This window comes from Gossypium hirsutum, chromosome D03 (genome assembly GCF_007990345.1).
Source record: "Gossypium hirsutum isolate 1008001.06 chromosome D03, Gossypium_hirsutum_v2.1, whole genome shotgun sequence".
Lineage (NCBI taxonomy): Eukaryota > Viridiplantae > Streptophyta > Magnoliopsida > Malvales > Malvaceae > Gossypium > Gossypium hirsutum.
The window spans coordinates 11,375,134-11,390,677 of NC_053439.1; the positions used below are offsets into that span (position 1 = coordinate 11,375,134).

General features: G+C 33.9%; 1 pseudogene; it reads left to right on the top strand.

The window, feature by feature from the left end:
* Positions 1-15,448: 15,448 nt before the first annotated feature.
* LOC121215743 (uncharacterized) lies at positions 15,449-15,544 on the top strand (annotated as a pseudogene).

The following is a 15,544-nucleotide window of genomic DNA, read 5'->3' on the forward strand; positions in this document are numbered from 1 at the left end:
TCTGAAGTCCAAGACAAAACATCTCCCCAATTGGACTTGATAGAAAACATATTAGTGTTTCAATCGATTTGCTCATTTTTTATTAGACTATGGACATGTTTAGGTTCGTCTACAAATATAAGTTGACATTTTGTATTACGATTCGACCACGTAATATCGCTTAGTATTAGTTAAACATTAGATAACCAGTGAGCTAATATTTTCTTTCATTTTGCTTTTCATGCAAAAACCACTAAGGACAATATATAAAGAGTATTAATGTAATTCATGAGCAATTTTATTAAACCAATTCTGTTCAAAAAATATACAAGTCTATATAGACGAAAATACTACACTTAAGGCACCAGATCCAACAATCTCCCACTTGCCCTAGTAAAGTAGATGAGTTATGTTTTGCAATCCTATGCCCTCAATATGCATCCCAAAAACTCTCTAGCTAGTAAAGTCTTGGTAAAAAAAAATCCATAGGGTTAGTCCTTATATGCAATCTTTGACTACACCCTCTATTTTTTCAATAACTACTGTCTCCCTAATTATACTTTCTATCAATGTGTTTTGTCCTCATGTGGTTCCTCTTTGGATTTTGCTATATTTGCATTATTATAGTGTCACAACCTATTGAGTACATCAAATTCAGTTGTTTATTAGCATTGTAACGTTGCTTAATAGTTATTCACAATATAGACCCGCCGTCTAGGATAAAGACACAACCCAATGTTGATTTCCTCAAATCCTGACACATTTGGAAGTCAGAATCAATATATCCGATAGGAGTAAGATTTACTTCGGAATACACAAGCATATAATCCCTCGTTTTCCATAAATACTTGATTACATGCTTAATTACTTACCAGTGTCTTGGACCGAGATTCGCCTGATATTGACTCGTCAACCTTATTGCAAAACAGAGAACTAGATGTGTGCATAAAATAGCTTACGTGAGACTTCCTACTGCAGAAGTATAATAAGCTTTCTCGAGTTTTCACACTCTTTCATCGTCTTAGGACAATCCTCCGAAGAGAGATAATGTTAATAGAGATGGTTGAGTTCCCTTCTTAGAATTGATCATTGCATAATGTTTGAATATCTTCTCTATGTATGAAGCTTTTGATAATTCTATAACTTTGTTCTTCTGATCCCTTACGACACGAATACCTAAAACAAAATTAGCTTCTCCTAAGTCCTTAATGCTAAATTGTTGAGTTAACCACAGTTTAATCGATGACAATGTCTTTATGTCATTTTCAATGAGTATAATATCATCGACATAATGAATAAAAAAGACAACGTTTACATCCACAATACATTTATAAACAAAAATTTCATCTACATTTTGCTCAAATTAAAAAGTTTTGATCACTTAATCAAATTTTTGTCTCTATGAGCGGGAAGCTTTCTTAAGTCCATATATTGATCTAAGCAATTTTCAAACATTATTTTCATTTCCTTTAGTTATATATCTGGTGGGTTGTATCATATAGATGCTCTCTTCAAGATAGTCGTTTAAGAATGCTTTCTTGACATCCATTTTCCAGATCTCGTAATGGAGAGTCACCACAATGGATAACAATGTGCAGATTGACTTGAGCATGGCAACCGGAGAGAAGGTTTCTTTATAATTGATACTTTATTTGTTAGTATAAAATTTTTCTTCATGTCTGGCCTTCTAAGTTTCCACTTTTCCATCCACATTTCTTTTCTTCTTATAGATCCACTTACACCCTATGGATTTTATTCCTTTCAATAAATATACAAGTTCCCACACTAAGTCGTAATTTATGGAATCCATCTCTACGTTTATAACTATTTCCTAGAACATGAAATTAGCACTCTCCATCAGTTCATCATATATGAGTGGGTTATCATTTTCCTATTTGGAAGACTCAGTATTTCAAAAACTTCCTTTAGATCAAAAGAACTCAAGCTTATGAGCGACCTTCCCATTGCGATAAAGCACCCAATGCTACTGATCGTTTGCAGGTCTACTATTAAGAGTTGGTTCTAGAACCGTTTCTTTGAGGTTTTGTGTATTTCTCGAAATTTTCTTCGGTACTTCTTTACTTCGAGGTTTGAAGGCATTCATGTAACTTTCACGAAGGAAAGTAGCATGAGTTGACACTATCATTGTTTGCTGTTTCAAATTAAAAAATAAATCACCATTTGTTTCTTTTGGATATCCCGCAAACATGCACAATTTCATTCGAGAATCCAACTTCCTCACATCTTTATCCAATATGAGCCTTAGGCATCCCCAAATCCTTAAATAATTTGGATTTGGCTTCTTATTGTGCCATAATTCCTATGGAGTTTTAGATGTTGTCTTAGTTGATACATCATTCAAAATATAGCAAGTCATTTGTAATGCATATCCCTAAAAGGAGATTGGCGAGATTGGCAGTTTTTTAATAACTTAACATCGAAAGAAACATCTCTAACAAAGTTTGATGTCATACATTAAATCTTGAAAAAAATTGTAAGTTATTACAATGATAATTCCTACACCCATTACATCAAGCCACATTAGAGTGATCATGATCAACTAGTAAGAACATGGATTTCCATCCAATTAGTACATGAACCTACTTCATTAGGCATTCACACTTACTAGTAATCATGTAACATTTGATCATCATTTAACTTAACCATATCCCCTTGGGGAGTTACTTAACTACATGATTTTGAGTTTATAACCGTCAACTCAACACTTATCGCATCATGCACCGCAAATAAGTCATCTTGGGACAATCTCATCAAGTAGTATGCTATGACTAGTTGTCCTCTTTGAAGACAAATTTCTAATTGTATCGCATGATAATACCTACCACAGTGGCCTATCCAACTATCATATGATCATAAGAAATTTTTACTTACTTTTAGGAAGTCTCCTCAATGAAATCCACATGAAAATGTCTACCTTGCAGCAGGTCCATTTTATGTCATCACAAAAGACCAAAGATGAAGGTTGTAGGTCTTCTTTAGGGACGTTCTCTCACTCAATATTTTAAAAACATGCAAGGTTTTTAATTTTCAGTTTCAATCATGAATGATAAATATATGCATAACAAGTACATGTGGCATTCCTCCGTAAACTATATGGCATGCTTGTCGCATATATGCATGACTTGCTATGGAAATTTCATGTATTCACAATTATCAACAATTTTGATTCCTCATAGTTTTTATTTTAAGGGAAAAAATCAAAGAAGTGAATGTGAACCTTGCACCAATTAAGGTTCTAGGAAAGGGAGGTGAATCGTATTCGATCGCTTAAAAGCTAAGCCTTTCATTACCAGATCCAATCCTAGACATGCACATTCTCATTACCACACTTTTTATCTTTAATTGATAAATTATGGATCATCTCATACATATATATATCATAATTATATTATTAACAATTACTAAGCATATATATAAGGAGAAGGGTAATAAAATAAAATTGTCAGCCAAGGTTTTCATGCTTCTAATTCTAGAAAATAAATGAAAAACAAGATTACATAGTTTTTTAGCACAAAGCATTCTTTGGGTCTTTAATCGCCATTACTCCATCTTCTCTTCGTCATGGACTACTTTTTGGACAAATTACATTTATATCCTATGTCAGTTTCCGGCTCACAAGAATCTTATATATATAAATAGCCTTACGTGGAGATGATAGTTTACAGTCTATTTCCTAATAACAACAACCTTGGAAAAAATTAATAATTATTTAACAAGTATATTTAATATTACATTCATTCACATATATTCCCTAAACATACGGATAATTATAAGAATGTCACATCTTATCAAATATTAATCGAACAAGATGAAGAGAGAGATTCAGTCTCAGTTTACACTATAAACATAGTACAACTTGGCTCTGAAACCAATTGTTAGAAAAAATATGATTTGAACACAATTTTCTTACATAGCGAAAAATTAAAATTTTAAAATTTAACCTAGTTTGTGATATTTTTAGCAATAAATCTTAGACTAAAATCATACTTGTGTTTTCGAATAAACAAATCCTTGATGTTTTCTGACTTTCAACAAACGATCTTCTTCGCTAATCTCATACCATGAACTACTTCTAGTGTAGGCTCGAATGAATTGAATCAAAACATAGAACTAGAAAAAGTTTTCTTTCCTTTTTAAGGTGAAAACGAAAATTCTCTCTTCTTTAAAAGAAATCGATATAATTGTTACTCTAGAAAAATTTATTTAATAGTTGAGAATAAATTCTCTTTATTTTTTGAAAAAGTAACAATCTCTCTAAGTTATGTAAATAGCTCTATCGGTGCCATCTATTTATAGGGAGAGGAGGTAGAACCCTTCTTGAATTGTAAAATCCACTCGATTTGTGATATTTATAGTAATAAACCTTAGACCAAAATCGTACCTATGTTTTCAAATAAGTGGATCCATAATGTTTTCTGACTTTCAACCAAACGATCTTCTCTGCTATTCTCGTACCATGAACTACTTCGAGTGTCAGCTATATTTTTATTCAAACTCAAGCTTTTGCTTACATCAAAGTGTATGAGTCACGAATACAAAGTCTGCCATCCACTCAGGATTTAGGTATGTCAAACTATTAACATCACAAGTGAATAAATCCATAAACAGATTTAAAATCTATTCTGCTTAGGTCCTGTCCGATGTACTAACAGTCCAATCAATCACATTGATGTATCTATTTTCAAGGAGTCGTCCGCTCTAATCCCTAAGACAAGGCATCTCCCCAATTGGACTTGATAGACAACATATTAGTCTTTCAATCAATTTGCTCATTTTTATTAGACTAAGGACATGTTTAGGTTCGTTTACTAATACAAGCTATCTTTTCATATTATGATCCAACCACGTAATACCGCTTAGTATTAGTTAAACATTAGAACACCAATGAGCAACATTTGCTTCTATTTTATTTTGCGCGTAAAAACCATTTGAGGAAAATAATACAAAGCATATTAATCATAATCAATGATTTTTTTTATTAACCAATCTGTTCGAAAAAATTCAAGTGTATATTGACAAAAATATAAGGTTATAAACATAAGGCTCATCGACATATTAAATGAGAAATACCATCTTTCCATCCCCTAAATGTTTATAAACATAAAGTTCATCTATGTTTTGCTCAAATCCAAAAGTCTTAATAGCTTGATCAAATCCTTGATTCGATGAGTGGGATACTTGCTTAATTCCATATATTGATCTAAATAGTTTACAAACTTTATGCTTGTTTCCTTTAGCTATATATTCGGTGGGTTGCATCATGTAAATGCTTTCTTCAAGATAGATGTTCAACAATGCTGTCCTGACATCCATTTGCTAGATCTCGTAATTGAGAACAATTGCAATGGATAGTAATATGTGGATTGACTTGAGCATGGCAATCGAAGAGAAGGTTTCGATGCCTTCTTTATGAGTATAACCTTTTGATACAAGGTTTGCCTTATACGTTTCCACTTTTCATCCATATTTTTTTCCTTTTGTTGATCCACTTACAACCTATGCGTTTTATCCTTTTCGATAAGTCTACAAGTTCCCACACTGAGTTGGAATACATAGAATCAATCTCAGCTTTCATATTTATTTCCCAGAGGTTGGAATCAACACTCTACATTGTTTCATCACATATGATTGGGTTATCATGTTCCTATCCGGCAGACTTAGTGTTAAAAATACTTTCGCCAAATTAGAAGAACTCAGGGATATGAGAGACCCTCCCACTACAACGAAGCACCCTATGCTATTGATCATTTGCAGGTCTACTATTAGGAGTTAGTTCTGGAGCAGTTTTTGTAGGGTTTTGTATATTTCCCAAAATTTCTCGAGTACCTCTTTACTCCAAGTTTTATAGTCATTCATGAAACTTTCTTCAAGGAAATTAGTATGAGTTGACACTATAATAATTTTCTCTTCCGAGTTATAAAACAAACCACCCTTTGTGAATCGAGAGAGAGTAGTCATACCTTCATTTTTGAGATTATCTATGCATTTTTAGGAAATAAATGAGGTAGTGTTTTCTTGGTAAAGTGTTTAAGGAAACAATTCTTAAAACTCAAGTTCAAATCCTTTCTCTCGCATCATTTTTATTATTTTGCAAATTTTGCCTTAAACCCTAGTATATGACATGCCTTGTTTTTGTAATAAATATTGCAAAATTATTTCAAGAATGGGGAAAAAGCCTAATGGTTAAAGGAAATATGAGAAAGAATAGAAATTAAATGAGGTCCCAAGTTCGAATCATTTCCCTTGTGAAATAATTAAATTTTGCAAAATCCCTTGTTTTTTTAATGTGTGTGTCATCCATACCCTTGAACCCTAAGTATAAATACAACTTTTTATTGTATTTTTTAGCCTTTAATTCAAATTTTCCCTACCCTAGCCGTTCACCCTCTTCCTCTCCTCTTTTCTCTTTAATTTTCTTTATTTCTTCCATTGTTGTCGTCACCTACACCTCTCATTTTACCATATCTTTCTTCTTCTTTTTTGCATCAAGATTGTGCACCATCTCATTTACTCTATTGCTTCCATTTATCCATAAATCAGCCCCAAATCTAAAAACTTGAACCCTAAGATCGATCCCGAACATTTCCAAGAAAGTGTCATTGCCTTTTCTCTCAACTAGTTTAGGGAAAGACATTCTTGATCAATTAGCCAATTAGATCCCACAAATCATGAAGCGTAAGTGCAATCAAGGATAACTAGTTTGTTATTTTGACATAATTGTTGGGTAAAGGTTATGAACTGATTAAATGAAGGAATTTACTCATTAATTATCTACTGATTTTCTACTATATTATTGAACTATGTGTTGACCCAAACACCCCAAATCATTCGTAAAGGTGAATAACGATTCTACGTACGGTTCGCATCGATACAGTGTAAGGAATCTAACTAGTTTGGATTCATAAAATAGTTAAAATTTCAAGGATTAGTTTGAAATCATAAGTGGGTGTTTAGGGGCTGGTTTAATGGTAAATTTATTGAAGTTATATTAAATTTTGGTTTAGGTTCGTTTAAGGAATCATTAAGGAAAATTGGAAGATTCGCTAGTGTGCTGCGTGGAAGTGAAAAATAAGGTGTGGGTCTTAAACTCATCAAATTGTTTGAAAATGTTAAATATCATGTTATATTTGCTAAATTGGCTTGCTGATTGGATTGGCTTAATAGCCAAATTATTGATTTTGTGAGTGGTCAAACTAGGTCTGTTTCGAGCCTTAAAAGATTGACATGTTGGAAAAACTGCTAGTTTGATAGTATGAATGTTTGATTGAGTTTGTAATTGCATATTTGAGTTATGAGATATGAGAATGTTTGACTGAATCATATAATGTGTTGATATATTAAGCTTATGTACGATTTAAACGCATGAGATATTTGTTATATTGTGTACTGAAAAGGGTGTTATTTATGCACAATGAAAATCTATAAAGTATGTGAAATTGAATGATACTGATTGATATCAACACAGTGGTAATTTAAAATATTAGACCACTGTTTCCATTTACTGAAAGTATGTCATTATTAAGGACATGCTGAGCATGTCAAATGAATGTGAAAAGTATTGAGATATGATTATGTATGAGATTGTGTTACATATATGCATTGGGTTAGGATTTTGTGGTTGACAGAAGAGTTCCGTGGAGTACCAGCGGCATATTAAGTCCATATTATTCGTAGTCAGTGCACTGTACCTGGAGTATCGAGGGGAATGGCGATTTATCGCATTTTTACTACCAGCTTGTCTGCATTTTTACTGGCAAAATTTTCTGCATATTATTATTGTTGGTTTTAACCACAACGGGCTTAAGCCCATAATTTTTTGGAGTTCGGATGACAGGTTCTAGGTAACTCATGGTGTGTAGTGAATGGTATGGGTAGGAACCTTTTTGCATTGCATCATGCTCATGACATATTCAAATGTTATTGATTTATGATGCGTATTGTATTTTGTTGCATTAAATGGTCTCGAAATTAATGATTATTACTCGAATGAATGATGACCTATGCTCATACACCGTTTGATATCAATTTTATAATGGTTATGTAATGATATGAAATTCCTATGATGGTTTTGTTTTCTTCTGTTAAAGCTAATATGTTTCATTGTATTCGATATTTATGTTTGTTTAAATAATGGTTCAACTCACACTGAGCTTTTCATAAGCTCACTCCCAATAGTGTTTAACTTTTCAGGTAACCCTCAAAATTAGAACCGAACTCAGCATTCGGAGAATCACCTCGGACCACAGATTTTTTTATAAGTATTAATCAGTCTCTAATGGTTTTGGTTTGAAATTTTTAATGACTTCTGGTCCGTGGCTTGGTAACTTTTATTTTAGGATTTTTTTTCATGCATGGATTACTTAAGCATAATAACCAGATAATGCATGATATCGGGCTTAAGTAAAATTTGATACTGTTCCCTAGTTTCTGCTGCATTGCAGAGGAACTGTTTTTGAAAAACAAATCGATAAGGCAACTAAGCTTCCAAAATGACTTGAAAAATGGTTTTTCCGCTGCATTAGTTTAACATCAATTTTTTTAAAAGAAGAGCGAAAAGCAAACAATTTTGCTAAAACAACACTATCAACAATAAAATGAATCCTAAGTATACACAACCTAATAAATGAATGCTTTTATGCTAACTCAAAGTACAACTATGGTTTTCTCTAAAATGAGTTTATTTAAGTTCTTCAAAAGTAACGTAAGTTAGCTTAGCTATTACAGTGGCTAATGTAGCCTTCTCAATCTAGCCATAATGTTTAGACTCAAGTTACAAGTTGGTTTTCTATATTTCTCGAAATGTCCTCGTGTACCTCTTTACTCGAAGGTTTAAAGTCATTCATGTAAGTTTCTTTAAGGAAAGTAGCATGAGTTGACACTATAATAGTTTTCTCTTTCAGGTTATAAAACAAACCACCCTTTGTTCCCTTTGGATATCCTATAAACATGCACAATTATGTCTGTGAGTCCAAATTTACGTATCTTTGTCCAATACGTGGGTTGGGCATTAGTTGGCACACCACAATTATTAAATGTTTTAGAGTTGGTTTCCTGCCATGCCACAATTCGTATGGAGTTTTTTATGTTGCCTTTGTTGGCACATCATTCAAAATATAGCAAGTCTTTTGTACCACATATCCCCAGAAAGAGATTGGCAGCTTCAAATAACTTAACATTGAACGTACCCTATAATAGTACGATGATTCAAATAATAATGGTAAGAGTGTAAAATTATCTAAATTAAGTGTATAATTATGTAGAAAAACGACAAGCAAAGAAGTGTTTACCCGAAAAGGCTCATCTTGGCGTATAGTATAAGCGAACCAAGAGTGCTAAGGAGTATTAGGGAGGAATGTTTGACCAAGTAGTAGTAGTCACCCAAATCCACTTTTCGACATTTAAAATAGGAAGACTCTGATATAGAAATAAGTAGACAAGGATTCCTACCCAGATTGGGATGATAAGTAAAATGCAAGTGAAGGGTACGAAAGGGATGGTTATGAGGTATAAGGCCAGGCTAGAAGGCATAATACCTTCAGTGACCAATGTGGTCCCGTACCAATTAAGTTGTAAGAAAGGTTGGTTGGGAACTAACCAAACATGAACCAGAAGAGTTAAAGGTTGAAGGAGTATCAGGTAAATTTCTTAGACATGGCAGATTTTGATAAGCCAGTCAATCTTGATGTAACGTTCACCAAGTCCCCATGAAAACTTGAGTCAGGTTAAAAGGACACTCAGGTTAAGTTAAGGAGGCTTATCTTCCTTCTTAAGGATGGAGGGGCTAAGTAGATGGGGGGATGCCTCCCAAAAAGACAAGTCTAAAACTCTGGTTTCTACTAGTAAGCTCCTTCCCAACAAGGTATGTTTCATGACTTTTTCTATTAAGGAAACACAGATTTGTCAATATACTTGAAGAAATAAGGCTTACTGATATGTCTGAGTTAAAGTAAAGGTAAAAGGTTACTCGAGTGAGTTCTAACAAAGTGTCTTTGTTTGACTAGGCAAGGAAGCCATAGTATTTGGTTGAATGAAAGATTTGGAACTCAAGTTGCTATTGTCACAAGGAAGGATTAGATTTGAAGTTCGACAACCTTAAATGTATGTTTGTAGTCTAGATATTTTTGTGCTAAATGAATAAAGCCTAACACTATGCCTCCAATAAGAAAAAGAAGTATATGCATGTATAATATGTCTGAAAGCATAATTGTGTCTGTCATGAACAAGTCACTACATGAAGAGTCTATACATGAAGTTTAAGGGGATGTGTTACATGTGTGGAAGCACGAATACATCTGCCATGAATGAGTGTGAAAGAAAATAAGCCTGTCAAGTATGAGTCTGCATGATGAGCGTGAGTCTGTCTCCAGATTCGTCTAAAGGGGACTGTCAGAATTAAAAACACAAAACTCTGTTATGGCTTTATGGCTGTTTTATTTAAGGAATGCATTTATGGCTGTCTTTGTGTCTATCTCATTTAAACGAATGTCTTGTGGCAAACAATTTTAAAAGGATGCCTTCGTGGCAAAATTTGAAAAACGGATCTCGTGATGACAACTGAAGTCAACACCTTTCAACGAAAACCGTATAAATGGCGAACCCCGTATAGTTTCAAGGGATGGATAGAACGGCTAGTGTACCCCAGAGTACGTGGCGAGGCTGATCTATCGTAATTCAGTGTAACAAATTAGACTAATTTTTGCACCTTAGGAGCTTGACAGTAAGCATTTTCACTAGGTTTTAAATATATTTTCGTAAGTTTTACTAAAGAAAATAAAATGTGCAAATTGAGTCTTTTATTAACCTTAAGGGCCAAAAGAGGCTTAAGGGTGAGCTAATGAATTTTGTAAGCGTGTAAGAGACCATTAGAAGGCGTAAAAAAACCGATACTAGTCACTATGTCGTAACAAAGAATACTCAATGTTGTAACATAGAGAGCAAAATGGAGAAATTATGAAACTGTCTCCGATATCGTGACACAGCTTAAGGGTGTCGCACCATACCCCTAAAGATGTCCCAAGAGGAGTATAATGGCTCCTATGTCACGACACAGGTTCTAATGTGTAGTGAAATCAAAACTGGACTGGAATTAACATGATCTAGGGAGTGTTTTGGTCCGCACAATCAAACTTAAAGCTCGTGAACATCAACTAACCTAGGGTTAAAGACAACGGTCACCTGAAAGCTATAAATAGGCTCATTTGTCACACATTACAGGGACCAATTACTTAGTTTAGAATTATACTTTTAATTTCAGTTTAGATTTTCTTTCTTCTTAGGGTTTAGATTTATTTTCAAGTTGTTCTTTTTTTATCTCAAGAGATTCAATTTGTGGAGACAAACTCATGGATTCACATCATACTTAATACAAATCAAGCATTTTCTTAAACTCTATACTTCGATTCATTTATCATGTTCTCTCTTTATATCTATTCTATATTTTTTATGAAAACCATAAAGAACTAATCCTTCTATGGGGGATTAGCGAGTGGAGGTATGATTTGTTAACTGTTTTATAGGGTTACTCAACGAATCAGCTGTTTGGGAAAAAAAGAACCTAAACTCTAGGCCTGACAACTCTAGGATGTCATCAGGGTGGAAATTAACCCAAAATTGTTATGGCCTATCCATGAACACCTTCACCCCAAACCGGTCTGGATTGTGAGGTCAGAAGATGAGTAGCCCTTGTCGACTCATTATTTTAGTGGATGATCGAAAGATCCTATTGGGATACTGACTAGTTGATTGACGAAGAACTTGAAGAGATACTTGATGAAGATTATCGAAGCGAGTTAATCACCCATAATCATATTTGATTTATTCTATTTTTCAATCTCTTGATATTTATCTCTTTATGTTACTATATTGTTATTATTCTAAAAATCTTTAAAATTTCTTTCTTTTATGTTTTCGTACTATAACTGATTTAAAGTACTAATTAGATCTTTTAGTGTTTAGGATAAAATTGATCAAGCACTCGCCTCCCTTGGGTACGATTCTCGGAGTACTCACCTACTTCATTGTAACTATATTATAACTGGACTCGTATATTTTTGGATACCGCATCATTTACATCTCTTTTACTACATTATTCACAGTCTGGACATTAGTACATCCGGAGGGGTGAGGCAAAGATATGAGTTAAAAGTAAATATAGAGAGTGCACTGAAGGAAAGAAGATCTAAGTGAACTCTGAATTAAGTATTGGGCATAATCTACACCGCCCGAAGAGAATGACAAGACTAGTAAGTATGGAATAAGATATTAAGTCTGGTGATAAGGTAAATGAAAAGGTTAAGGGTTATGTAAAGATAAGATCTAAGAAAGGATATAGAACATAAAGAGATGTTAAGTATAGTACACTCAAGAGAAGGAAAATGGTTCTGAAGAAATATGGTAGCTGCAATATTGTACCCGCCAAAAAAGGAAGAAAAGTCAAGAAAAGCCCCAAATGATGTGTAAAATAATATATGCAATGTAGAATGAATGAAAAAGGTATTCTAAGGTTTAGCTCACTAATTTCTTACGAACTTATTAAAGTTATTTCCATTTTCAGGCCTGTAAAGGAATATGCGTCGAGAGACGATGCTAGGGGTATGCCAAGGGAGCGACACGTTGGGCTGTTATGCATACAGAGGAAATCAAGTGGCGTGTCAAAGTCTGGACATATGTCATTTAAGTAGGAATTCAATATGTTTATAGCTAAAGTCTATGCCTAAATAAATAAGTAGTACCCCAAGTATCCAATAGACTAAGAGATAAAAGAGTAAAGTCTAAGATTTTATTAAGTCAAAATGATAACCACACATTGTATTTTTACAAGAAACTCTGTAGTAGTCATAGATTGTGGTTTGTATATCGGTGAAATGTAAATGTACACCAATAAGAGATTCTGCTATTATCATAGATAGACATTTACATAAATGAATAAAAGAAAGAAAGAAATTTTCAAGTTACATGTGTAAGAATGACGTAACACCCGAGATTCAGATCTTGTAGATCGGGTCAGGTCGAGGGAGTTACAGTATCAATGTAATTCAATAATAATTTTATTAAGTCAATTTTAAAAAAAATATTATACTTAGGGCATTAGATCAAACATATTAGTGTTTAGATATGCCAAGGATGATATTTGGTGTTCGTGTTTACTACCTATAATGTGATGAAATGAGCTTTGGGGCCATTAAAAACAAAATGAAATAGGTGCTTCGTAACCTTAAAGGAAAATATGAAAATTTTGAACAATCTGACTTCATGGTTGCGACATTACCCTGCTCCAGTTACGACATCAAGCCATTGTTTCCATAGTCGCTGTTGGAAAAATCCAGTTTAAAAATGATTTTCTTGTACATCGAAAAATTAAAATTTTGAAAACCAACCCGGTTTGTGATGTTTATAGCAATAAACCTTAAATCAAATCGTACTTGTGTTTTTGGCCTAGTGGACATTCATTATTCCTGACTTTTGAACTAAATCCTTTTGAGTTAGTTTCCTATAAGGTCAAACATGTATCATCCTCATCTTAATATGGAGAATCAGATGAAATACCTTCCAACAGATTATTTAAATAATTGAATTCTAATTTTGTAGGAACCAACAGATTTGTCTCGGAGATAGTAGAACAATCTTTAACTTCAGTAGGAGATCTTAGGGCCTTGAGTACATTAAAGGTCACTTGTTCATCTTGAACTCGCATGGCGAGTTCGCCTTTCTGTACATTGATTATCGTCTTGTCGGTTGCCAAGAAAGGCCTTCCTAAGATGATTGGTACTTCTTTATCTACTTTAAAATCTAAGATAATAAAGTCAGTAGGAAATATGAATTTATCAACACGTACCAATACATCCTCGATTTTTCCTTCTAAATGCACTAAGGATTTGTCTGCTAGTTAGAGTGTAACAGTAGTCTGTCTGGCCTTATCAATACCTAATCATCTGAGCACACACGTAAGCATCAAGTTCATACTCGATCCCAAATAGCACAAAGCCTTACCACAATAGGATTCTCCAATATTGCAAGGTATGGTGAAGCTTCCTAGATCCTTCAATTTAGAAGGAAACCTGTTAAAAAAAAAGCTACATTCTATAATCAAGGCTACAGTTTCAAATTCCCCAAACCTTCTCTTATTGGACAGATATTCATTCATAGCTTTTACATTGTTTGGCATTTTCTCCAAAGCTTCCACCAACAGAATGTTGATACGTAGCTATTTCAACACATTTGACATCCTCTTAAATTGCGTATCCTATTGTTGCTTATGTTGCTAAAGTATTTAAAGATATAGAGGTTGTGAAACTTTGGCTTGGATTGGACAACTCTTCCAAGGTAAAATATATACATCTAACGAAGGGGATAGTTTATCAGAATTCACTAGTTTAGATTTTACCTCTTCAAAATTTGCAAAATCTGGCTTCTCTGTTGCATGAATTTCAACTGTTGGTTGATTTTCCTCTTTCTTGGGAGGTTCATCTTCAACCTCAACTTCCTCAGGTTCCAAAGTCCTTCTGCTTCATAAAGTGACCGCTTTGAAATTTTCCTTGCCCGATTTTCTTAGGTTTTTCGTGTTACTAAGCAGAGCTCCTTGTGGTCTATTTCGAAATTTGTTGGCTAACTACCTCATATGGTTCTCCAAATTTCTCAAATTTGCATCATTCTTTGCCATGTATGCTTTTAATAAGTTCTTAAGATTATTAGAAGCTCGATTGGTAGAGGATTTTCTATTTTGCTTAGTACAACACCTTGGCCTTTGCTTCTAAGCTCACTAGCTAATTGTCCCACTTGATTTTCCAGATTCTCCAATGTTGTTGATTGGACTTGAATCAAGGCATCATATTTAGCAATGTATGCCTTCAACAAATTCTCCAAATTACTGGAAAGTTCAACTTACGGTGCTTTTTGAACTTGTTGATTGAAGCTAATAGGTTGATTTGATCCATGTTGCATGTAGTTGTTGTTCAGTCCAGCTCATTTGTTTCCAAGAGAAGTTTGGATGGTTTTGTCATGAAGGATTATAGAAGTTAGACCCTGGTCTTTGTCCACTTTTATTTTGGTGTTGCGTCCCTACGTAGTAAACAGATTCGGGATTTGATGGACAATTCTCGAAAGAATGATCGTCCCCACAATATACGTAGGAAATAACATCAAAGTGACTCAGTGGCTAAGCTACAACATGTTTTAAACCATTAGTAGTAAATTGTTTCAACATTGAAGAATAGAAGATACCTAAGTTAAGAGTAAGTGAGCGCGTCTACTTCATGCACTCCGGCTACTCATTTTCCTGAAGCTGCTCGATTTGTCGGCCACTAGTAATTGTTACTAGCTATTCACTTGATGATCTCATAAGCTTCATTATAAGACTTAGATAAGAGAGCACCATTTGAAGAAACATCTACCACTAACCTTGTGCGTGCGTTGAGACCATTTAAAATGTTTCCAGTGGATACAATGCAAAATCTCGTGGTGAAGGTATTCTCTTTGAAACTTTCCCATACTTCGTATAAGGACTCATCATCCATCTATTGAAAAGTGGTGATCTCATTCCGCAACT